The sequence below is a fragment of the Ochotona curzoniae genome, unplaced genomic scaffold, assembly GCF_017591425.1.
Source record: "Ochotona curzoniae isolate NIBS_2020 unplaced genomic scaffold, NIBS_Ocur_1.0 contig_3819, whole genome shotgun sequence".
NCBI lineage: Eukaryota > Metazoa > Chordata > Mammalia > Lagomorpha > Ochotonidae > Ochotona > Ochotona curzoniae.
In genome coordinates, this window is record NW_024466004.1 from 7,135,728 (window position 1) to 7,163,049 (window position 27,322).

Below are 27,322 nucleotides of genomic sequence, written 5' to 3' on the forward strand. Positions count from 1 at the left end.
TGCTGGGTTACTCAAGTATGAAAAATGGAAGGGTGAGGGGGATGGGGCTAGAATCTGGTCTAGTACTTAAAACACCAGTTCAGATGCACCTGTTCTATGCTGTAGTGTGTAGGTTTACTTTCTGATTCTGACTCCCAAATCCAGTTGCTTGCTAACAAGAAACCTTGGCGGCAGTGGGGATGGCTCAAGCAGTTGGGGCCTGTCACTCACTTAGGAGACCGGATTGAGCTCCTTACAGTGGAGGGGGATGGTTTGAAACCTTGGGTCCCACATCCATGTGTGAGACCAGGAAGAAGTTCCTGGCTTTTGGCTTTGGATTGGCTCAGCTCTAGCTATTAGTGCCATTTGGGGATTGAACCAGTAGGTACAAGATTTTTCTCTTGGTCTCTTCTTTTCTTTATAAATCTGAGCTGCCTTTCCTATACAAATAAATAAAAAATTAAATAAAATTATTCTCAAAGTGGAAATGAAAAAGCAAGATTATCTTTGCAGCTGACATGTTCTTGCAGGTTTTTTTTCTTTTTTAGATTTATTTTTATTGGAAAGGCAGATTTACAGGGAGAAGGAGAGACGGAGAGAAAGATCTTTCACCCACTGCTCTCTCCCCAGGTGACTGCAACAGCCGAAGCTGCGCTGATCTGAAGCCAGGAGCCAGGAGCTTTTTCTGGATCTCCCACACGCATTCTGGGTCCCAAAGGCCTTGAGTCATCCTTTACTGCTTTCCCAAGCCACAAGCAGAGAATTGGATGGGAAGTGGAGCAGCTGGAACATGAACCAGCCCACATGGGATCCTGGCTCATGTAAGGCAAGGATTTAGCCACTGAGCTATCACATTGGGCACATCATATGGAATGTTAAATGACCTCATTGGTTCAAAATAATTTTTGAGAAGAATCAAGTTGGAAGATTTATACTTGCTGATTTCAAGACATATTACAGATGATAGGAATCAGGACACTAAGGTAAGGTTATAATGAAAGACAAACAGATCAATGGACTAGCACAGAGTCCCAAACAAACTCTGGGTATATATATGGTAAATGATCTTTGACAAAGGTAGGTCACTCAGTGGAGGAAGAAACAGTCTTTTCAACAAATACTGCTCAAAAGTTGGACACCAAAGCTCAAATAATTTGGCTGGACCCTTACTCTAAACTATATACAAAAATTAACTCAAAATAGATGGAGGACTAAATATAAGAAATAAAACTATAGGGGCGGTGCCACGATACAGAATGTTAAGCCTTTTCTTGCGGTGCACTGATTTATGTCTCCACTATTCTATTTCGGATCCAACTCCCTGCTGGTGGTTTGGGAAAGCAGCAGAGGATGACCTGAGAGTTTGGGCCCCTGCATTCACAGAACCTTCTGTCTCCCTGTCTCCTTGAGTTGGACTGGCCTACTGCTCGCCATTGTGTTCATTTTTGGAGTGGACCAGTGGATGGAAGAATAAATCTTCAAAAAAAAGGCTGACATGTTCTTGCAGTTTTTTTTTTCTTTTTTAGATTGATTTTATTGGAAAGGCAGATTTACAGGGAGAAGGAGAGACGGAGAGAAAGACCTTTCATCCACTGCTCTCTCCCCAGGTGATTGCAACAGCCGAAGCTGAGCTTCAAAAAAAAATTTTTTTTTGGCAAAAGGATAGGTGATTGGCACAGTGGCTCAGATGCTCACATCCCAAACTGAAGCACCTGGGTTCTACTCCTGACTGCTCCTGATTCCAGCTTCCTGCTAATGAGCACCTGAAAGCAGAAGATGATGGTTCAAATACTTGAGTCCTGCTGTTCACATAGGAAATTTGACCTGGTCCAGTCCTAGCTAGAAGCAACGTACTTAGGGAGAAATGAAAAGATCTCTCTCTCTTTCTCTCCCTATGTTTGCAATGAAATAAAACATAAATAAGTAAAAAAAAAAAAAGTATCTATTTGGAAGCAATGAATTCACCCAAATTTCCCTAAACCTTGATCCTTCCCATATTGATCAACCATGTAATCATTACTTGAAAAAATAATAAATTAATTAAAAATTAAAATAAATCTTTTAAAAAATATCTAAAAAGGTAGCAAAGTAGTTGGCTAGACATTTTTGTAAATATGTTATATCAGTGGCCAACAAGCACATGAAAAAATGTTCAAAATCATCATCAAAAGGAAAATGCCAATCAAAACCACAAAGAGGTTTCACTTCACATTCATTAGGATGGCTTTTATCTGAAATATGGAAAGTAACAAGGGTGGGTAAAACTATGGAGAGATGGGAACTTCTGTGCTATGCTGGCAGGGATTGGAAAATGATGAAACTATATGGAAAACAATATGGAGATGTCATTATGCCAGTAAAGAAAACAGACCTTAAAAAAAATTGCCACATGATCAAGTGATCCCATTCTTGGATCAAAGCCAAAAGAACTGAAAGCAGGACTTAAAGAGATATTTACACCAATATTCATAGCAGTGCTATTTCTGAGAGCCAAGAAATCAAATCAACTAAAATGTCCATCAGTGAATGAATGCAGAAGTTAATGTGGTGTGTGTATGTGTGTATGTGTGTGTGTGTGTGTGTGAGAGAGAGAATGATTTTTATCTATTGCAAACAAGGAAGCAATTCTGATATGCTACAACAAGGATGAATCAGAGGACATTACATGAAGCCAGGCACAAAACAAATACTGTATGATTCCATTTATATAGTGCTAAGATTGTACATCACTCAGGATTCATGGATTGAAAACTTCATCCCCAAAATCACACGCTAATAGTATCAGGAAGGTTATTAGGATTAGATGAGCTGATCAGACTGGCATGAGCAGATCTACAAGCAGAGGAAGGGAGACCTGTCCTGGTGCATCCGTTCTGTCCAGCATTTTAGGAAGAGGAAGAAGGCCCTCACTCCACGGTCCTCCATGCCCAGAGACTTCCCAGCCTCCAGAACGGTGAGCTGGGTAGCCTTCACTCTTCATCAATCACCAGATCTCAAAATACTTTGAATAATAACAAAAACAGATTAAGAAACAAATAAATTCATAGAAACAAGAAAATAGAATGATGATTGCTCAGGGCTGGGAAGAGGGGAAAATGGAGGGGTGTTGTTTAGTAGGTATATCATTTCAGATTTGCAAATTTAAAAAGTTTTTTTTTTTTAAAGATTTATTTATTATTGCTAGAAAGGCAGATTTACAGAGAAAAGGAGATACATAGAGAAAGATTTCTGTTTTCTCCTTCACTCCCCAAGTGGCTGCAATGGCCAGAGCTGAGCCAATCTGAAGCCAGGAACCAGGAACTTCTTCCGGGTCTCCCAGGCAGGTGCAGGGTCCCAAGGTTTTGAGCCATCCTCTACTGCTTTCCCAGACCACAAGCAGGGAGCTGGATGGAAAAGTGGAGCAACCAGGACATGAACTGGCATCCACACAGTATTCCAGCATGTGCAAAGTGAGGATTTAGCCACTGGACCATCGTGCCAGACCCATGAAAGTTTTGAACATCTGTTTTAAGTAACGCAAATATTATAGCAAGAATATATACTGAGTATCATTAAGATGGTAAATTGTATGGCATACATTTTTATTACAATAAAGAAAAGCAGCTAGCATTAACATTTTTGTTCAATACAAATAAGATCTGTACGTCACAGAGTTTACAATCCATATAGAAGATGAAAAATGGGCCCAGCACAATAGCCTAGTGTCTAAAGTCCTTGCGTTGCATGCTGGAATCCCTGTGGGTGCTGTTCCATGTCCCAGCCACTTGCTTCCCATCCAGTTCCCTACCTGGGGCCTGGGAAAGCAGTTAAGGATGGCCCAAAGCCTTGGGAGGCTGCACATGTGTGGGAGACTCAGAGGAAGCTCCTGGCTCCTGGCTGCTTGCTTTGGATCGGCTCAGCTCCAGCCACTGCAGATACTTGGACAATGAATTAGTGAACTGAAGATCTTTCTCTCTGTCTTTCCTTCTTTCTGTATATCTGACTTTCCAAAGGAAAAAATAATAATAAATAAATCTTAAAAAAAAAAAGAAGACGAAAATACACAGAGAACTTGCATAAGTAAGCCATCTCAGGGTGCAAGACAAATATAAGAGCCTAAGCAGGATTAGCTACAGGTATGTGTAGTTTAACAAGCATGTGGCTGAATACACTACTCAAAGGGTGAGATTATATCACTTATAAGTTCATTTTATTCCAAGAATTTACCATAACCGCAAACAGAATCCAGATCTACTAGGCTAGAAGAATAAGTTTCCCAACTACTAATCTTCAGACCAGGCCTTTTACTGGTGAGGATCGGATTTCCACTGGTTTTGTTCTTGGAAACATAGGTCCTTTGTTAGGTTGATTCATCTCTCCAGTGTTCCTGATGTTAAAACATTCTTTCTCTCATGGTAAAACAGTGGATGGCTGTTTGCATTGGGGCAGTAGTACATTCACATATCTGTTTTTTTGGACTCATTTATTTGTATTGGAAAGGCAGATTTACAGAGAGAGGAGAGACAGAAAGATCTGCCATCCACTGGTTCACTCCCAAAGTGGCCGCAGTGGCCAGAACTGAGGTGTCTGAAGCCAGGAACCAGGAACTTCTTCTGGGTCTTCCACATGCGTGCAGGGTCCCAAGGCTTTGGGCCATTCTCTCCTACTTTCCCAGGCCACAAGCAGGTAGCTAGATGGGAAGTAGAGCACCCATATGGGGATCCTGGCGTGTGAAAAGTGAGTACTTTAGCCACTAGGCTACCGTGCCGGGCCCCACAAGTGTATTTTAAGATCCATTTCATCACAAAAACCTGGGAACTACTGTTTTAGATCAAATCCACTTAGAACAAAGCCTTGGAGAGCCTTTTAGCCTTCTTTAGAACTCTCTAAAGAAGAGATCCTCATGGCAACTATCAAACAGTGACTCTTCCACTTTATTTTTCTTTTGTATAGTACTATTTCCTTATTAAAAATGCTTATTATTTCCTTTCCTATTCCTGACAACTATATAAAATAGTTAAGGCAAACACTGAAAATCTGTCATTTAAAAATAAACTGAAAAATAGCATAGCAAGGTCAAGCCAAGCTGCCTATGGAATAATTCCACTTCTCTCTTTATTAACTGTGTGTGACTTGGGAGCTGTATGTGATCCCCTGGGGTTTCAGTACCCTTATCTGTAGGATGGAAACAATAATGCTTCTACTACATAGGGTTGTAAATATTAAATTGATGGATGGATATAAAATGTGTACAGCAATGCCCAGAGCATAGAGTTTAAGAAACGCCAATCATTATACAAGGATCTGACTTGTCCCAGATCACAAGCTGAAAATGTTAACAAAACTAAGACTCTGACAAACTTATTCCCCTGTTGAGATCCTTCCATCAGACTCCCACAGATTCCCCTTCACATGGGTCAAATGTTATAAAGGTAATGTACAGGGCATTTCTGGGCATATTACTGTGCCAGGGTCTTACTCACTTCCTCAAGTAGAAATCAACTGCGTAGTTTCACACAACCTGGTCCTGCTATTCAAATGTATTAGGTTTGTTTGTGATTCAAAACTACCTTCTTTCAGACCTCTGTATTTTTTTTTTTTTATATGCACAACTGGAAACCTGACACACTTAAGGATTTAAGGACTTGACTTGTGATAATACAAGCTCCAACACTTTGGGCAGCCTCTGTCAGGAATGTTTACTGGAATTCTCTGCTTTAAATTCCCAAGTAGTTGCTATTTGATAAACTCAACAGATATAACTGAAGAAGATTTTGCAAAATAAACATGTGGAAGATACACTAAAGCACAGGACACCTCATTTGCATCATTGGAGCCTTGAAGAAATCATAATGGCAAATAAGCTAGGGAAAATTGAGGAGTCTCTAGATGCTTTCTAAGAAGATGGCAGGTGCAAACTCTGCCATACGCTGTGCATTCTCTGCAGCTACAAATCACGGGCCAGTGCCTGCAGCTGGTGGGCGATCTGCTCTCCAGCAGTTCTCTTTTAGCTGCAAAGGATCAGGGATGGCTTTCCACAACTGTGTTGTTCAACTGACTATTTTAACATTGAATAATAGCCTCAAAGCATATTTAACCATATGCCTAAAAAAATAAAAATGGAAAGAATCATATGAAAAGTAAAAACATACAAAGAGCTTAACAAAGTGTGTATTGAGTCATATGACATGCTATTTCAACTCTGTACCTCACTGGAGCAAAGTCCCTTTACCAGAACTTGCACAGTAAGTTTTATGAAGTCTGAGTAGGACCTTTTTTTGGTTTGTTTTTTACTGTAACTATCTCTTCTTCTTCCACAGGTCCATGTGAATCAGGAAGAACTTTCTTCAGCACTAGCTCAGCTCCGAGAGATCTGCGCCAGTTAATGCACCAGCTTCCCTGGCAAAGATCACTGGTCCAGCCATGCACATGATAGAGCCTACACTTGGCAAACCAGTTCCAGGCACAATCTAAGTGCAGGGTTATAGCAATTAACTTGTTAATAGCATCAGCTGATTGTCTTTTCCACATGAGGTAAGGTTGTTCTGGTCCTTACTAATTTTGTATCCTGGACATTTTGAAGATAAGACTGTCTTATTTATAAAAAATAGTTAGTTTGGGTAAAGCAATCAGCCTGTTCAAGTCCCAAGTTCCAATCAAACGTCTGCGCGAGTAATTGACATATCTACCAGTTATGCTGAGTTTTTCACATTTGTCTGGTATGAGTGCTACCCAGTAGTCAGGGTAGCCAAATCCATTTAATTCTCAAAGTCTTTTGGGATTGCTGTTGAGGATCAAATCCACGCATGTGTTGTCTGGGGGCAGGCCCAGAGGTTGAAAGACAACTAAGGAGGTCTCTCTTTCCTGAGCTTTCCCCTCTCCACTTTCTTTCCGGTACACTTTCCTCTTCTGTCATCCCATCAGAAACGTAGGGCTTTAATTACCCAACTATGGCAATATTTTGGGGGGTTAAAACAGGATGAGGATAGAAAGAAGAAAAAGTGATCAAGATTTATTCCAATTTTAAGGTGTGCAGCCTCTCCAACTGCCCTAGGGTTTCCCAGTAGCCATGGGCTACTACGCTGTCACTACGGCTTCCACCACCACGATTCCCTGGCACTATGGCACAAGAGAGAACAAGGCTCCCAAGGGAGGCGCCTCTCTCTCCCTGGATGTTAGAACTCAATTTCCAGGGCTGGCACTGTGACACAGTGGCTTCAGACCGCTGCCTATGGTGCTGTCATCCCTCATGGGCACTGGTTCAAGTCTTGGCTGTCCCATTTCCAATCCAGCTCCCTGCTAATGATCTAGGAAAGCAGTGGAAGATGGCCCAAGTGTTTGGGCTCTTGCATCCACATGGGAGACCCAGAAGAAGTTCCCGGCTTCTAGATTTGGACTGACCAACTCTCAGCTGAGGGAATGAAACAGTAGATGCACAATCTCTCTTTCTGTCTCTCCATGTCACTCCATGTAGCTCTGCCTTTCAAATAAGTGGAGGGGTGGGGGAAGAGGAAGAGAACAGAGAAGCAAGGAGGAGGAAGAAAAAGCAAGAAAACAGAAGAGACTAGAGGGTTTATCCTGAGCTCTCCATCCACACCTGTGCTCATCTCCGGGTTGGGTTACCTTTACTCTAGGCTAGAGGGCAGTGAAAACAAACAAACAAACAAACAACAAAAAAAAGGTAGAAGCCCCAGGGTGGATTGGAAGCACTTCAAATCCTGGTCTTTTTGAATCCACCCAAAACTACTTCCCTTTTCAAAGTTCACAAACTGCTATGTTCTTAGTAGCATTCAGCCGCAGACTAGGTACAAAGGGGTGACTTTTATTTTTTTTAAAGATTTATTTATTTATTTGGACATAGAGTTACAATGAGAAAAGGAAATACAAAGACAGAAAGACAGGTTTCCCATCTGCTGGTTTATTCCCCTAGAGAGCCATAATGGCTGGGTCGAGGCCAGGAAACCCAGGAGCCAGGAGCTTCTTCCAGGTTGTCACTTGGGTGTAGGGGCCCAAACACTTGGGTTGTCTTCTGTTGCTTTTCCCAGGCCATTATGTGGGTGCTAGACCAGAAGTGCAGCAGCTAGGACTCCAAACAGTATCCATATGGGATACCAGAGTCATAGGTGGCACCTTTACCCACTTGCTATATCACATGCTGGTTCTTTCTTATAAAGAACAGAAACTTCCAGGAATAATTTTTAAAATTTGATAGTCATATGTTATCTTAATGTTTTATAAAATATCAAAATCTCTAACTGTGGATATAAAAGCAAGAGTTTCGAACAGACTTTAGCTTATAAAAATTTGGCCTACAGAAAAACACTAACGAGAGATATTACCAGAAATAATCTCAGAAATAGTGTTCGACAGAATAAAAGCCAGTGTATTTTTAATATTACTTACATAAATGTAGTTCTATTATTGTAACAGCAGTATTAATTTTAATTCTAAGATACCAGAAAATAAACCATATATGAATTTGTTTTTATTGTTTTCCTTCTGCTAACTGACCTGGTAGCTGTTCCCTTCCAGTTATGAGAATCTACTGAATGCCGGGAAAAATGAGAAATGCAAGCAGGGACCTGTGGAAATGGGCCTGGAGGGCTGAGAAGACAGAGGAGGAAGGGCTTGTGACACACAATGTTCAACAGTGAACGAAAAAGGCCACAATTCAGAAGTTAACCTATAGCATGAAGGACTCCTCATTGGTATACCTATATCTTTTTCACACCCAGCATTGTGGCATGTCTAACTAAATTCCCTAGTATCCTAATCCACTTGATTCCACTCTGAGGTCTTTGAGACCATATTAATATCATTTTTTAAAAAAAGATTTATTCATTTTTATTACAAAGTCAGATATACAGAGAGGAGGAGAGACAGAGAGGAAGATCTTCCATCCGATAATTCACTCCCCAAGTGAGCCGCAATGGCCGGTGCTGCGCCGATCGGAAGCCAGGAACCAGGAACTTCCTCCGGGTCTCTCACTTTGGTGCAGGGTCCCAAAGCTTTGGGCCATCCTCCACTGCTTTACCAGGTCACAGGCAGGGAGCTGGATGGGAAGCAGGGCTGCCGGGATTAGAACCGGCACCCATATGGGATCCCGGGGCTTTCAAGGCGAGGACTTTAGCCGCTAGGCCACGCCGCCGGGCCCATTACTATCATTTTTATACCCCAGGCATCGCAGAGATTTCCTGGTGTGTCAGTAAGAGAGAATTTGGTGAACAAATGAATCCCAGCAATGCTGTTTAGTTCAGTCATAACCTCTCAGTAGAAGCAGCTTGGTCTCCTGTTCAACAACTTTCACATTAATCAGGAAAGTAGCAGGCATCTCAGACTGAGGATAAGGGCAAAATGCAAATGGGATGTGCGTGTCTTAGTACGCACAACAGTAATGCGTGTGAGGGAGCAGTTTTCAGGTTCCTCACGGCTTCATCTATATCTACCTTTGCATTGCTGTCCCATCACTCAGATATTTTCCCAATTGCTGAACAGTCTGTCTCAGGAGAGCCTGCAGAACCAAAATCATCCTAAAATGGGAGACTTTCATCTTTCATAATGGGGGTAATCAGTCTTACCTCTTCCCCAAAGTTGTCATAAAAGAGAGATTTGCATGCCTGGCACAGTAGCCTAGTGGCTAAAGACCTCGCCTTGCACACACCAAGATCTCATATGGGGACCGGTCTAATCCCGGCAGCCCTGTTTCCCATCCAGCTCCCTGCTTGTAGCCTGGAAAACCAGTTGAGGATGGCCCAAAGCCTTGGAATCCTGCAATTGCATGGGAGACCTGGAAAAGGCTCCTGGCTTCTGGCTTCAGATTGGCTTAGCTCCAGCTGTTGCTGCTGCTTGGGGAGTGAACCATCAGAAAGATCTTCATCTCTGTCTCTCCTCTTCTCTGTACATGTGCCTTTCCAATAAAAATAAATTTAAAAAAATATTTATTTTTATTGGAAAACCAGATTTATAGAGAGAAGGAGAGACAGGAAGATCTTCCATCTGCTGCTTTCCCCCCTTCAGTGGCCACTTGACTCAAGCAGCAATGGCTCAGTGATTAAATCCTCACCTTGCATGCACTGGGACCCCGTATGGGTGCCAGTTCGTGTCCCAGTTGCTTCCCTTCCCTTCCAGCTCCCTGCTTGTGACCTGGAAAAGCAGTAGAGGATGGTCTTAAGACCCTGCACTCACGTGGGAGACTGGGAAAAAGCTCCTGGCTCTGGATTGGCTTAGCTCTGGTTGTCGTGGTCACTTGCGGAATGAACCAACGGATGGAAGATTTTTCTGTTTCTCCTCTGCCTTTCCAATAAAAATAAATAAATCCTTTTGTTTTAAAGATTTTTATTTTATTCTGATTGGAAAGTCTGATATACAAAGAGGAGAGACAAAGGCTGCCAGAACACAAACCAGTGCCAAGATGGGATCCTGGCGTGTTCGAGGTGAGGACTTCAGTCACTAGGCTACCTCTTCGGGCCCCTGAGTCCTTTTTTTTTTTAAAGTAATTTTTAATCTGAAATTTTGTAAAATAGAATCTTTTTGATCAGAATACTTTCAGGCATGATAAGGTCCAGAAATATACTAGCACAGCCTAGGTCATCTGCTTTCCAAAATAGTAGTTCATCTAGAGGTAACTATTGTTCATAAAGCATCCTTCACAGTTCCAGTAATATTTTATGCATTTTGAAAAATATCGGGGCTGTTGTGACTCAGTGGGTCACCTGCAATACTGACATCCCTTACAGGTAACTGATTTTGAGTCCTGCCTAATCTACTTCCAATCCAGCTCCCTGCTAATGTGCCTGGAAAGCCAACAGAAGATGGCCCAAGTACTGGGGATCCTGCATGCTCATGAGAGACCCAAATGGCATTCCAAATTCCTGAGTTTGGCCTGGCCTGGTTCTGGCTGCTGTGGTCATCTGGGAAGTACACACTAGATGGAAGCCCGCTCTTTCTCTCTTACCCTCTCTGTAACGGACTTCAAGTAAAAGAATAAATCTCTCAAAAAAAGACACACAATATTTAATATAAACTGGCTTATACCATATACAAATATTTCAAAAACTAATGGCTCACCCCAACTACAGGCAACTGCCTAGGTTTCCTTGTATCTAGGAAAGTGTTAAACTGCTGGGAGAAAATCAGCTAGTGGTTGGCAGGCACTCTGGGACTAGTTAATGTCAAATTTGTATAACTACAGCAATGTGCCAACATAGTTTTTTTTTTTTTAAGAGATAAGTGAGGATGGCAGGGAATGCCAGGTAAGGCACACTACCCAGCACCCAGGTCGGGGTAGGGGTGCTGCAGTTTGCAAAGGGAAGGGGGTCTGGAGATGTACTGGAGTGAGAGTAGCTGAAGGCATGTTTCACAGAGGAAGAATGACCTTGGGGGGCTTCCATAGACCAAGCCTCTATTGTGGTCTTAGGTAGCTAGTTCAGGGTCACAAGCTTGGAATCCAGGCCTCCCTCACCTACATGATCCACCTGTGTGTCAAATGACACTCACCCATCATCACCTGCAACCTGAGAGAGCAGTATGACATTGTTGCATAACCACATCCTTCCCAAGCCCCCATAAACGCTTATGTTAGTTAGGAAGGGGCTCTCTTTCGGTTTTGTGCTTCTGTAGCTCTGGCACTCCAACTCCTGGCCTTCCTGGTACCCACTTGCTCTCTGGCTTCTGTGACAGACTCTGAGGACAGATACTCCCAAGTATATCTGTATTCCTCACCTTTTGTTCACGGCTTGGGTGAGTCAATGAAGATGCAAATGCGAAGATGCTTTTTTTAAATTTGTGTACTTTCAAGAGTTCTAGGAGAGGTGAGGCCTAGCAGTAATGGAATGTGGACAGAGAAGCCAGGGAAAGGTGAATGTCTGCAGCTTTGTGTAAGTGTGCCCAGGTTGTTCGCTGCAAGTCTGTTAGGATATTTTTATTGCTGGGGGAGCTGGGACATAGGTCTTCAGTTTAACAGATGGACTTCAGGGTACTGACCATTTGTTCCTCTTGGGGTTTTGATTCAGACTGGATTGCCATACTGACTTCATTTGCTAATATCTAGTGGGCCCTGTTATCATCACCAAGCTTGGTTAATAAAAGACTCTTTAATACATCCTAGACTTGTCCGGCATGATCTCTCTTTCACCCTGCAACAGCCACTGCACACACAGGTAGGTGAGGGAGCTGAGACAGAGTGGCTTAGAGGGGGAAAACATGAGGGCATGTTTGGGTCAGACCAAGGCACCCACACACGTGGAAGACCTGTGCTGGGCTAAAAAGTATCACCCACCACCCACTGATGCACACAAAAGCTGGTGCTGGTGCTGGAGGTGGGGCATGCCTGGCTGGGCAGGCCGCAATAACCACCTGTGAGTGTTGCAGCAGGCTGATGGGCAATCTGAGGCACAGTACCAACCACAACATGAAAGAACCAGATGTGGGGGAAGATTCTGTAAGAGACTTATAGGCTCACCTCTGTTAGACTACAGCACCCGCTGATTTACACAGAGAGGTGTGGGTGGTGATAGACTAAGCCAGGTTGTTCCATGGAATTGAACCTATCTGACTTGGGGAGTTGGGGCTGGGAGAAGGCAGGCTGAGGCCAGGCTGCAGCACTTGGCCACACATGGCAAAGGCCAGGACTGAGGGCAAACAATGCAAGCAGGGCCACTGCCTGCTGGCATGCACGGGATCCAGGGCTCAGAGTCTGACGACTCTTCCCATCTCTACTGCTATCCTTCCCTTTCCCCCAGTTTCTTCCCCCACCCTTAACTGTATGCTCACCTTACTACTACTTCAACTGCTAGTTGATCTTGATACCTTCTACTTATTTTCTATAGTAAATCTTAAAATTTGTCATTGTATTACACAAAAAGCAGCCTTTCATCCCATACTGTATTGTTCCTTTACCTGAAAACCCAAAAAGCTAACAGATAACTGAGATAGGCATGGTATAGAAGAACACGTATTTATTTCAAATCTGGCATGAGTTTTTACTAGTTGTGTGATTTTAAATGTGTTATTTAACTTTTCTGAATTTCTTTCTTTACTCACTAAATCAAGTATAATTATGTAAATGTCTCAGAGTTGATATGATCATTATATGATGATGCCTTGAATATAAAAAGTGCTCAAAAAGTCCACTAATGTGAATGACCTTGTAGACCTCAGTAGAATTGGAAGATTAAGTATCTAACACAATTCTTGGTATAGTACTTGTGCTTAACGATGAATATTAAACTCTGGGCTACCAGTAAAACACAAGGAATATACATAGTCATTTCCTTTCCCTCTCAACCCTTCCCACCAAATCACAATTAATGGGTTTAAAAGAAAAAGTCATACATTTCCAAAAGACAGAGACAATGGGAAAAAGGGAGACAACAGCAAAAGAGAAGTTTCATGAAAATTCTGGAAGCTGTAACACAAATCAAAGAATTAAAATCACTGTGTAAGAGCACACTAAAATGTAAATGTTACCTACATCAAGAAGAAATGAACAAGATACAAGCTGGCTAAAACCTCAGAACTTGGAAAGGCTCAGGAATTTGAGGTTCTCAAAGTAGAGGTAAGTTTGTAGAATCCCTCATAGTTCCCCCTCCTAAGCCTAAAGCCAAACTCCCCCTCGACGGAAGACTAGGATTTTATCTGAACTCAAGACATTCTGGTCTTTGGTCTATTAGGCCCAGTGAGAATAGGTTGCCTGGCAGGCAGTAACAATGAATCCTCAAAAGCCACTTGGTTATTCTGATTAAAAAGCTTCTGTCCTGTCTTGAATGATGGGAAGGTCAAAATGTTAGCCAATTAAAAAAAAAAAACAGTCTTTTTAAAAGAGCTTCTATTAAAAGTCTATCTTAAGGTGAAAATAATCATTAGAAAAAATTTTTGGTCATTCACATTTTGAATGTCAGCTTCCTTTTCTATTAATATTCTAATCATATTTCCAATTGTATGAACTAAGAAATGGTTGAAGTAAGTGAATGATAAGACAGACACCTAGCTGGGGAGTAGAAGTCTGATGGCTGTATGAGTTAACCTTCAAGTCATTATTAAGTGACTCAATCTAATGAACCAAGTAATCTCTTTCTGTATGAAAGCCTATTAAACAAATTACAGGGTCTTGAGAGCAATTCACCAGGCAAAGCTCAGGCACGCGAGAACATTTTTCTTCAAATTAAGAAAAAAAAAAAAAACAGCCTAACATCAGTTGGTATTTAATTTTTTTTTTTTAATTTCTTGACGAAACTGGTACTAACCCTGAAGACAAAGTAAGATTATTAAATCAACCACAACAATAATGAATGGCTAGGTCCATCTTTCTTGATTCATGGGGTTTTCATACAATATTTGAAAAAGAAAAATCAATTCATGCCTTTCTCCATAATCAAACACCACAAAATTTCAAGTCATGTCATCCTTGGCACACCAAACTAAGAAACACCTGTCAGTATTTAAGAGCCACAGCTGCTATCAGATCTGAAACACCCCCCGCAAAAGGAGCAGTGACTAAAGGCAAAGGATTAGAAAGCTAGAATAGAGGCTGGAAGGTGAGCTCCAAGAGGGCAGAGAACATTTACTCTTGTTTTGTTCACTGCCTAGTTTGCAGCCCCTAGAACAGGACTGGAATACAGTAGACGTTCAGTTACTATTCATGCTGCAATACAAAAAGCTTTCCTGAAAGGTCTTTTTCCAACTGGGGAACATTTCTAAGTTTGGTATAGATCAGTGGGAGAAGGCAACATGGTTCCTGGTCTCAGCAGCAGTTGCTTTAATGTTCTGATGTAAAAAAAACCCACAGAGCTTCTCATGGCAAATTCAATGAAAAAAGTAACTTCACTGTACAGCTATGTAAATCTTTCATGTCGCTGTTAAGAAAAATAGGTGGATTTTCCTATCTGCTTCTGTATTCAGTAAGTTGCACATTATGTAGTTCACATTATGTGAGCTTCATCCCACATTCATGAGAAAATGAGGATGAAAAAGGCAAATAACTTTTTAGTATAATGAAAATACTATGATTTTTTTTAAAGATTTATTTTTATTATTTTTTTTTATTGGAAAGGCGGATATACAGAGAGGAGAGACAGAGAGGAAGATCTTCCATCCGATGATTCACTCCCCAAGTGAGCGCAACGGGCTGATGCTATGCCGATCCGAAGCCAGGAGCCTCTTCTGGGTCTCCCACGTGGATGCAGGGTCCCAAAACTTTGGGCCGTCCTCGACTGCTTTCCCAGGCCCAGGCAGGGAGCTGGAAGGGAAGCGGGGCTGCCGGGATTAGAACCGGCGCCCGTATGGGATCCCGGGCGTGCAAGGCGAGGACCTTTAACCACTTGCGCCACCGCGCCGGGCCCAATACTATGATTTTGATTTGTTATCAGCCCTAAAAGGTCTTGAAGATCCCTGGACTACCTTCCCAAGACATTGCTTTAAAAGATATGTACAGCAGGCCTATGCCTGCAGCAGTGTAAAACAGGAAGCTAAGCATTAAAAAAAAAAGGCATGCACACCAAGACCCATAAAGTTGATCAATACACAGAAGGGATAATAAAAGAGGGTGCTTAAAAAAAAAGACAGGAGAATATCACTGACCACATGCTATTAACATGGGAAAGCCAAGACATCTCATCAATGTGTTTGTTGTTTATGAATTTTCCTTTCTAAAAAACCTTCACTTGTTCATCTTCATTTTTTTAAAATACTTATTTTATTTTTATTGGAAAGGTGGATATACAGAGAGGAGAGACAGAGAGGAAGATATTCCGTCCGATGATTCACTCCCCAAGTGAGCGCAACGGCTGATGCTATGCCGGTCTGAAGCCAGGAGCCTCTTCTGGGTCTCAAAGCTTTGCGCCATCCTCGACTGTCCTCCCAGGCCACAGGCAGGGAGCTGGATGGGAAGCGGGGCTGCCGGGATAGAACCGGTGCCCATATGGGATCCTGGGCATGCAAGGCGAGGACCTTAACCACTGTGCCATCACGCCGGGCCCTCATCTTCATTTTATTGGAAAGGCAGAGGAAAAAAAAAGAGACCTTCTTCCCATGTATATGTACCCCAATGCCTGCAACAACCAGGGCCGCACTAGGTTGATGCCAGGAGCTGGATCTGGATCTCCTCAGTAGGTGGCAGAGACCCGAGTCCTGGAGACATTACTTACTGCTTCTCAGATCTGTATTAACAGGAAGCTGGAACACACAGCCAGCCAGGACATGAACTCTGCTAAGGAATAAAGGTGTCTCAAGCTGCAACCTGTACCACACCTTTAAAAAAAATGTATTTGAAGGCCTGGTGTGGGAGCCTAGTGGCTAACTTTCTCGCCTCACATGTGCTGGATTCCCATAAGGACGCTAGTTTGTATCCAGGCTGCTCCACTTCCCATCCAGTTCCCTGCTCATGACTGGGAGAGAAATTGAGGACAACCCAAAGCCTTGGTACCCTACACCTGTGTGGGAAACCCAGAAGCAGCTCCTGGTTCCTGGCTTTGGGTTGACTCAACTTTAGCCATTGCAGCCACTTATGGAGTGAACCGGTGGATCGCAGATCTTTCTGTCTGTCTCTCCTTCTCTCTGACTTTTCAATAAAATAAATAAATCTTAAAAAAAAAAAAAACTGAAATACAGACACACAGAAAGTTAGGGAGAGCTTCTGCTGGTTTATTCTCCCAATGCTTGCAACTACTAGGACTGGACCAGGCTGAAGCTAGGAACTCAGTCTTGGTTTCCTGCAGAAGTGGCAAGGATCCAAGTACTTGAGCCATCATCTGCTGCCTTTTAGAGTGCACACTGGCAGGAACCTGAACTGGAAATGAACTCAGGGCTCAAACAGGCACTCCAACATGATATACAGGGCTACTGAGTGGCAACGTATGCCACCCTGTCGTAACTTTAATGTTCTTTAATATTTGTACTTCACCACAAGACATTGAAAATTTATGGAAAATGGAATTAAAAGATAATGCTTTCTATGACCTTTTTCAAGCAGTTACCTATTTAAACAGGAAATGACTTCCTGTTTGAAGAAAAGCCATGCTTCTGACAAGACAGGCTCAGAACAGAAATCACATATTATAAGCCATCCCAGTGCCTATGTAAATGTCAATTGTTCAAGCACATTTACTTTTTAGACCATCTCTTATAAATGACATTCTAATTATGAGACCCATAAGTCACCTTTCTCCTAGCTTTTCTTCTCTTGCTAAAGTTTCTGCTGACTGCCATTCAAATATTATTTAACAGGACAAAAAGAGTATTTTCCAATTACAAATCAGTTCCAAACTGCTGAGCAGTTCAATCTTTCTGGCTGCATGCTACTATGAATAGCAGCTACGTGGTAATCTACACATCAGGCCACTCTAGTCCTTTCTAAGCATGTGGTGTTCCTTAGATCAGGCAGTTTCTATCTATTACCTATGATTCACAATGAAGCAAAAACAGTTCATTCATTTAAGCGTAGTCAGGAAAAACATTCATGAACAATCATTTCATATCCACATTTTCCCCAGACTTAAGACACATGACTTTAAATTTTTTATCACAGGGCCCAGCATGAGAGCATAGTAGTTAAAGTCCTCGCCTTGCACGCTCCAGGATCCCATATGGGCACCGGTTCTAATCCTAGTGGCCCTGCTTTCCATCCAGTTCCCTGCTTGTGGCCTGGGAAAGCAGTCAAGGACAGTCCAAAGCTCTGGGACCCTGCACCTGCTTGGGAGACCTGGAAGAGCTCCTGGCTCCTGCGGATTGGCTCAGGACCAGCCATTGCGGCTGCATGGCGAGTGAATCATCGGACGGAAGATTTTTCCGTCTCTTCTCCTCTCTGACTTTGCAATAAAAATAAATAAATCTTTAAAAAAAATAATAAAGTTTTTGTCATAGACAAGCAAAAACAAATTAGGGGGGCTAGTATTATTGCACAGTGCATCAAGCCACTACCTTCAATGCCTACATCCTTTATGAGTGCTGGTTTGAGTCCTGGCTGTTCCAGCTTTAATGCAGCTCTCTGCGACTGCCTAGGAACGCAGTGGGAGAAGCCCTGAGTGCTTGGTCTCCTGTGGTGCTACTGGGAGACTGGATAAAGCTCCCACAAAGTGGCTTCAGTCAGGCCCAGCCTTGGCCATTGTGGACATTTGGGAAGTGACCTCAGAATAGATCTTGCTTTCTCACTCTCTTGCTTTCTCTCTCTCCCCTCCCATCCCCAGTCTGCAACTCTGCCTTTCAAATAAATAAATCTTTAAAAAGAAAAAATGGTACTTATTTCATAAGTAGATGACAGGATGAAATGAGATCAGGAATGGAACAAGGAAGAAAGCACTTAAAATGTTGTCTGGCTCACAACAAATATTCAGTAAGCGCTGACTTTTTTTAAAAGATGCATTTTGTTTTTACTTGAAAGGCAGAATTACAGAGAAAAGGAAAGATCTTCTGTCTGCTGATTCACTCCGACAATGGCCAGAACTGAACTGATCTGCAGTCTGGAGCCTAGAGCTTCTTCTGGGTCTCCCACGTGGGTGCAGGGTCCCAAAGCTTTGGGCCATCCTCAACTGCTTTCCCAGACCACAAGCAGGCAACTGGATGGGAAGCAGAGCTGCCAGGATACAAACCAGTGCCCATATGGGATCCTGGCGTGTGCAAGGTAAGGACTTTAGTTACTAGGCTATTGCACTGGGCACAACCATGAACAATTTTTGAGAAAAATGAGCTTAAAACCAAAAAGAAGACCTTCATGAAAAACTTTTTTTAAAAAACCTTCAGCCACCAGGATTAACCTTATTTGAGACAGTTTAACTCTTAGATGGTATCAAAGGAAGATTCATGTGTGGACAGTTCATTACATAAAACCGCTAAGTAGGAAGTGGTTATTGGGGTGCAGAGTTAACACTGCTTGGGGTACCTATGTCCTATATGGCAGTGTCTGATCAGAGAGCCTGCCTTTCCACTTCCTATCCAGCTTCTTGCTAATGTTCCCGGGAGGCAGCAGGTAATGGCCTAAGAACTTGGGTTCCTACTATCCACGTGAGAGACCTGGATGGAGTTTCTAGCTCCTGGCTTCAGCCTGGACCAAGCCCAGCTGTGTGAACAAGTGGACAAAGGCTCGATTGCTCTGTCCTCTCTTTCTGTTTCTTGTCTTTCTGGCATGCTGCCTTTATGAATGGATTTTTGAAAATGCCAACCGGGATAGATATGCAAATTATAGCTAACATTTGAGAACATTACTATTATTAATTCTCAACATCAATATAAGATAGGCATTTTAATGTCCCTACCTTATTTTCAAGGAATTGGCCATAGAGAGACTAACACACTCAGATATTGATAGTGATTGATCAAATCCATCCTGGCTTCAAAGTTCACATTTTTCATCACTTTGCAAAGAAGGCAGCTGTACAAATATATGTCATATCGACTCTGGGGGACTAAGATTCAACGAGACAGTTTTGGCTTTCCATAATGTTTGAATTACTGAGAACAAGAATATGGATTTACCATGACTAAACTTTTTTTTATAATTCATAAACTTAAGTCTTTGAGTTCCTGTGAAACTGCTTGATTACCACCTCTGCACTTGCTCAAATGAACAGGATCCCCACAGCGAACCCAACATGAAAGCAGCTGAGTGTTTGCAGAAAACGGGGTGGAGCATTCCTCTCCACAGGTCATGACAGACAGGGTCTCTAGCCAACCTCCAGCAAGCTTCCAGACACTTCCTAGATGTGTTTTAGCACATTTGCTGGTCTCCACGTATAAAAACAGCTGTGTTCCCTTCGTAGCATAATTCATGACACCAAAAAGCTCACAAGGGTAAAACAAAAGTAGGTGATAAAAGTTCAGAACAGGGCTAAGATATTACAGCCCGGCCATAGAGAACATTACCTATGACTAGTTCCCATTAATATTTTATTGTGGTTTTATCTCTTACCCATTAAACAAGTTTTTTCTGTCTTCTTCCATTCTACTCCACAGCCATCTGTTAGGTTTCTTCTTCTCTAATACCTAAGGGAAGCAATTTGTAAGCTTGAGCTAATACATGGCAAGAAAAAAACAAGTCTGTGAATTTTCTATATAAATCCGGAAAATAATTAGTAAATCACAATGCAGTAAGTGCCTTGCAAGTCCTCAAAGCAAAAGTAAAACATGTGGGGAGAAAAAAAAAGCTTTATTGTTGTTTTGAAGCAAATAGCAAAGATTCAATTACCATGAGTAGACTAATGCATAAACGGAAGTATTAAAAGTTTATTCTTCAGGGCCTGGCACGATGGCATAGTGGTTAAGGTCCTCACTTTGCACATTCTGGGGTCCCATAGGAGTGCCGGTTCTAATCCCAGAAGCCCTACTTCCCATGCAGCTCTCTGCTTGTGGCCTGGGAAAGCAGTTGAGAACAGCCCAAAGCTTTGGGACCCTGCACCCACGTGGGAGACTGGAAGAGGTTCCTGGCTTCAGATTGGCTCAGCTCCAGCCATTGTGGCTGCTTGAGGAGTGAATCATCAGACAGAAGATCTTCTTCTCTGTCTCTCCTCTCTGTATATTCACCTTTCCAATAAAAACAAAATAAATCTTAGAAAAAAAGTTTATTCTCCAAAAAATGCATCTATGCATTTATTTTAGGGTTTAATGATTACAAATGATCTTTGCATGTATCCTAAAGTCATAAAAAACCTAAAATATCAAATTCACAAATTCGTTGTAACAAAAATACTTGAGTATCAAAAGGTAAAATTCTAGTTGAATAAGGGAAATACATAACAATGCAAGATGGCACTGGGAATTCTCTGTGCTGAGCGAGTTCAATGACCGTTATACAAGAGCATGCATCTTTAAAAGCAGTCTGTAGGCAATCTACTTTTACACGCGGCACATTAGACATTAGTCAAATATAGCTAGTTGATTATTTGGATAAATTACAAAATCAATCTTTTTTCCTAAGTATCAGATACTTTATGCAGAAAAGCAGGACTTAACAAACCTTGAGATTGGTAGTTTCAGCTGCCATTGAACAGGTTGGAAAACGCTCTGTTTTATAATCCTAACAACTTACACAAGAATTCCTCTTGGAAGAAACTCTTTGTGAAAGTGTGTTCCCTTGAGACAGGCCCCCCACTCTCCTGCCCAGTCCTCTTGGAGTGGGTGGTTCACTGCAGAATGGCTGTCAAGACACCAGAATGGTTGTCAAGAAAGGGAAATTGCTTTGCCTTAGATAAGGGGAAGAATTTGTTGTTTTATCTCTGAAAGGAACGGGATGAAGAATGATGAGGAGAGGGAAAAGAGAGAAGAAAAGAAGAGTTAGTATAATAGAGCAAAGCTGGGATTAGGTGGGGGTGAAGCTCGCAGGTCAAGGGAGGTCTGGAAACATTGTACGAATGGGGACGCTTTACATGGAAGTTATTTGCATCAATGCAAAGCAAGGCCCACCCCACCTCTACTCCCCCCTTTCTTCAGTTCAGTATACAAAAATGTACAAATGCCCTGTGAGAAAAAAAGATCCCTTCTGAAAATCAGAAAAGGGAAAAAAAAAATGTAAGTTTCATATTTGGTTGCACTGTGATGCAAATCAGTGGCACAAGGAAAGAAAACACAGACCCAGGAGGCAAAGGAGATTGCAAGATCAAGAAACCCAAGCCTAGGTAACCTTGGAAAACTAAGCTAGCACCACAGGAGGGGGATTTCACAGTCACAAAATGTTCTACTTTTCTATAAAGAAGTCTCTAGTTTCAATTTTAAAGCTGTAAAAAACACAAAAGTTAAATTACATTAAATCCAAGCTATTTTAAGAACTTTGAATGATGTCCCAAACCAGATCACAGTATCTAGTTCTGTAAAGAAGTAAGATATGTGACCAAATAGAATTTAGACTTAACATGCTAGGAAGTAGTTCTTACTTTGAAGTATGATGAAAATAATAACTGTAACAGTGATTTTGAAAACTGGGAAATTGTAAGTTAGCCGAAATCTAAAAATTAATATGCATTACACAAATATTTTTCATCTAGGTCCCACATCTACCGCTTAAATTACTGAAATATACATTTGAATGGGAAGAGAATGGAATTATACATACATAAAAGAAATCGCTATAATAAGTAGGAACCAAAAAATGTGGATAACAGGGTCAATAAAGCCCCCAACCGGCAGGACAACGTATGTTAAGCCTACCTGTTGGTATAACTGGTGAACTCCAGCTTGGGATGTGGAGTGACAGAGAGCAGTTACCACCAGAGTGTATTTTCTAGTATCAGATTGTACTAAATTCTGACTTGGTTTTCTAACTGACCACAAGTATTGGAGTAAGGATTAAATGAGAATGCAGACAAAATACTAACACATTGCCTGGCAACAAAGATTTGTTTTTCTTCCTTGATCTTCCTACTGTTAGTGCAATTTTCGGGATGTGAATAGGAGAAAAATTCATGCTGGACGCCCTACCCAACTTATGCAGCCAAACAATAATAGCAATGATGATAATAACACTTACACTGCCTTGCACGTGTGCCAGCCAAGCGCTGCTCCATGTATTAGCACATTCAATCCTCACAACTATGAGGCAGACATTATCTTTATTTCGTTTTACAGCCAAGGAACAGGCACAAGTAAATTCTATAGAGAATAAGTACAGAACTAAGATTCAAATATATGTTTTTGTGCTTAAGAAAAACTAACGACCAGGTGACACCACTTAAAAGTTCTCTTATTTTAATATTAGGAAAATATAGAAAATAGTTCAGACAGGGCCTGGCATGATGGCCCAGTAGAAAAATCCTTGCCTTGCACACACCAGGGTCTCATACAGATGCCAGTTTGTGTCCTGGTTGCTCCATTTTCCATCCAGCTCCCCAACTGTGGCCTGGGAAAGCAGCAGAGGATGGGCCAAGCCTTGGGACCCTGCACTTGCGTGCAAGTCTGGGAAGAAGCTCCTAGTCCCTGGCTGCAGATCAGCTCAGCTCTGGATGTTGTGTCTGCATGAGGAGTGAACCATAGGAAAGAAGATATTTGTCTCTGTAAATTTACATTTCCAAAGAAAGTAAAAATAAATCTTAAAAAAATGTGCTTACAGCCTAATAATTAGAGAAGATTTATTATTAAACAGATATATGTAATTTTAATATTTTAAAAATACAGCTTACAAATTTAAAATGTTACATATTGGGGGTGGACTTTGGCAAAGCTGTTAGGACACAATTTGAGATGCCCACATTCCATATCCAAGTGCCTGGGTTTGAGTCTCTGATGCTCTTCTTTCTTTCTTTTTTTTTTTTTTTTATCTATTTACTCTTAAAGTTTTATTTTTATTTATTTCTAATTTTTATTTTAAGTTTTGAATTTTATCATATAATTCTGTATAGGCACTAGTGCTTAATTCTAAATTAGTTCTAAATTCTAAATTAGGCACTATGTCATCACATCAGGCTAGAAAAAATATTTTTGCTTTTTTATTTTTTAAAAGATTTATTTATTTTTTATTAGAAAGGCAGATATACAGAAAGTAGGAGAGACAGAGAGGAAGATCTTCCGTCTGATGATTCACTCCCCAAATGACTACAACTGCCAGAGCTGAGCCAATCCAAAGCCTGGAGCCAGAAACTTCATTCAGGTCTCCCACGCTGGTGCAGGGTCCCAAGGCTTTGGGCCATCCTCAACTGCTTTCCCAGGCGACAAGTAGGAAGTTGGATAGGAAGCAGGACTGCTGCTATTCGAACTGGCGCCCATATGGATCCCAGGATGTGCAAGGCAAGGACTTTAGCTGCCAGGCTACTGTGCTCGGCCCTGGAAAAAAGATTTTTAACATATCACATTATTAGGAAAAGTTCAGACATGATGGCTATGTCAATCACTTGAAAAATTAAATTCTTTTTCATTCAGATGCTGAACAAAAATCAAAAGAACAACTTGATCATATCGCACTGTGGCCATAAACACCTTTTTGGTTCTTCAGGAAAACAAAGCACAAATATTGTCCATCTGTTGGCACAGGCAAGGAGCATCCTTTGTCGCACGAACTCATCCCGTGCTGAAGAGCGGAAGGAAGCAGTAGTAGCAGGCCGCTCAGGCACACTTGAGTAGTAGCAGGCCGCTGCCCAACTTTCTCTAGACCATACCAAAGCTCAGCCTGGAAAAGGGGTTTTCTTTATCTCCAAGTCTTTTTAAAATTCATACTTCATTGTCCTTTCATAGCACAATGGGCTCTGTACCATACACAGTTTGCTAATCAGGTTTAATGTCATCTACTAAGAATTAATGAGTGCTACAACTATACTTACTTGTTGATCAAGTGTTGGGTTTTCATAGATAGGTATTGCCTATTTTAAACATTTGGTTTTCTAACATCTGGGGAACTATAAACATGGAAAATGGATAATATTGACATGTTTTGACAATTTATTGATCTCTGAATAGGGGAGATTTTTTCTTAAACTGAGCTAAAACTAAACCAAACCAAATCTACGCTCTTCAGCATAAATGAAGCCAATCAGAACAGAATAAAAACTACAACAGATTCTACAGTTTTCAAGTTGTATGTTTTAAAATATTTGGTTTATAGTCTGAGAAAATATTACTATCTTTTTTATTTTATTTTATTTTTAAAAGATTTATTTATTTATATTATAAAGTCAGATATACAGAGAGGAGGAGAGACAGAAAGGAAGATCTTCCGTCCGATGAATCACTCCCCAAGTGAGCGCAATGGTCGGTGCTGTGCCTATCTGAAGCCCGGAACCAGGAACCTCCTCCAGGTTTCCCACACTGCTGCAAGGTCCCAAAGTCTTGGGCCATGCCCGACTGCTTTCCCAGGCCACAAGCAGGGAGCTGGATGGAAAGTGGTGCTGCCGGGATTAGAACTGGTGCCCATATGGGATCCCGGTGCATTCAAGGCGAGGACTTTTGCCACTAGGCCACACCGCTGGGCCCTAGAAAATATTACTATCTTACAACATACAAAGCATACCAGAAATTCCTCCAGTTTTTAAATAAAAGAACAAATGGGGCCTGGTGCGATAGCCTAAAAGGTATGTCCAAGAAATATGGGGGACACCAGGGTGTCACAATAACTGGGCAGTACTATTGGCACTGAGAGAATAGGGTCAGCAATAATAAACATGCCCACAATAACCACTGTGTGCAATTTGGAAACTGAGATAAATAGCCCAGTCATACAGGGGACAGAGACAGACACCGTGTAGTTAGAAATGTAAGATGTTACCACAAATCAAATTCAGCCAGAAGTGCAGTGAGTCTTAGGAATTCAGGCTTTTTGGACAGGGAAAAATAACGCTGGGTCCAAATGTTGCACTGTAATCATAGACTGTTCCACAAACATTAAAAACTTAATGCATAGTGGGGTTATCTTGCCTAGCTCTAATGCAGAGTCTGAGTTTAACCTCTGCCTCTGTTCCTGACTTCAGCTTCCTATTGGTGCAACCTTGGAGGCTGTGGTGATGGCTCAGCAATAGGTTTCTGTCACCCACAGGAAAGAAGGATTGAGTTCCAGCTTCCCAGCGTCAGCCTCAGCCAGGAGCTATTGCATACTTTTGGAGGAGCAAATCAGTAGGTAGGAGATCTCTGTCTACATGCCAGCTTCCACTTTCACACCATCTCAGTCATAAAGCTGAAAGAAATTTGGAAAGATGTTTTACGTGATCAAAGTCATATAACCATTCATATGATGGACATATTAAAACTAAAAAATTATGGATTTGACTACATCAAAATCAAACATTTCGGCTCTGGCACAATGGCTCAGTGGCTAAATTCTCGGCCTAACACACCGGGATCCAATATGGGCACTAGTTTCAAGCGCCAGTGCTCCACTTCCCATCAGGCTCCCTGCTTGGGGCCAGGAAAAGCAGTGAATGATGGTCCAAGGTCTTGGTACCCTGCACCCATGTGGGAGAACCGGAAGAAGCTCCTGGTTTCTGGCTGTGGACTGGCTCAGCTCCGGCCATTGCAGCCACTTGGGGAGTGAACCAGCAGATGGAAGATCTTTAGCTCTGTCTATCCTTCTCTCTGTAAATCAGCCTTTCCAACAAAAATAAATACATTTTTTAAAAAAGATACTTAAAAAGCAAACATTTCTGTTTAATAAAGAACACTACGGACATAATTAACAAATGATGCCCCAGAGGATGATATTTGTTTGCATGGTCCAAAATTAATGAAGAATTATAAATACATACCTATGTCTAATAAAATTTCTGCAATTCACAGAAAGGAAATAACTCACAAGCCATTTGCAATAAAAATTAAGATGATACACTATTAATTAGAATGTAGACAATGCCAAGTGTTGAGGAAGCTGCAGGAATGGGACATGAGTTGCGCACTGATGCAACCATTAAGCAGCCTGACAGGCCACTCGTGGGCAGGCCATCAGGGACACGGACAGGACAATCACTGGTAGTCTAGTGTCCACTGCCATGGGAATGGATGTGCTGCAGTTCAGAGCAAGGAACTACATCTACATCGAACATAAATACACCTCAACATGTGCTGTTTACTTAAAATAGTTAAAAAAAAAAAAAGAGTAAGATTTACAGCATTTTACAGGCAGAATGCTATAGCTAATTTCTGCAATAGTGTGATGTACTGAAAAATTTTGTAATTAAAAATATGTAAAAATTATTAAATATTTTATAAAAACATGCATAATTAAAGACATACATTAGAAATATATGAGAGGTGCACGAAGCAGGGGATAGGAAACTGAGCAAGGCAATGAGTGCTGATCACAGGAACATTTGTACACAAATTCGTGCCCAAGTCACGGATGAATGACATCCAGAGTCAGAACATTTCCACTTATGAATATATTCATCTCGTCAATAAAAATTTACTGATTACCTCACATTCCAAGAAATATGCTTAAAGAAAAAGTTTTCTTAGGCCTAGCACGGTCGCCTAGTGGCTAAAGTCCTTGCCTTGCACACATTGAGATCCCATATGGGCGCTAGTTCGTATCCCGACAGCCCCGCTTCCCACCCAGTTCCCTGCTCGTGGCCTGGGAAAGCAGTTCAGGATGGCCGAAGCCTTGGGACCCTGTATCTTCATGAGAGACCTGGAAGAGACTCCAGGGTCCTTCAGATCTGTGCAGCTCTGGCCATTGCATCTACTAGGGGAGTCAATCAACAGATGGGAGATTTCCTCTCTGTCTCTTTTCCTCTCTGAATATCTGACTTTGCAATAAAACAAATAGTTAGGGCCTGGTGAAGTAGCCTAGCAGTTAAAGTCCTTGCCTTGAACGCGCCAAGATCCCATATGGACACTGGTTCTAATCCCAGCGGCCCTGCTTCCTATCCAGCTCCCTGCTTGTGGCCTGGGAAAGCAGTCAAGGATGGTCCAAAGCCTTGGAACCCTGCACCCATGTGTGAGTCCTGAAAGAAGTCCTGGGCTCCTGGCT

General features: G+C 41.8%; 1 protein-coding gene across 1 annotated transcript in view; it reads right to left on the reverse strand.

Annotated features, from left to right (window-relative positions):
- Positions 1-19,848: 19,848 nt before the first annotated feature.
- Positions 19,849-27,322, reverse strand: part of MED20 (mediator complex subunit 20) — a 41,847-nt gene continuing 34,373 nt past the window's right edge. Inside the window, exon 5 of the transcript XR_005884199.1 lies at positions 19,849-19,929. The gene's annotated coding sequence lies outside the window, so the exon portion shown is untranslated. The remainder of the gene's footprint in view (positions 19,930-27,322) is intronic.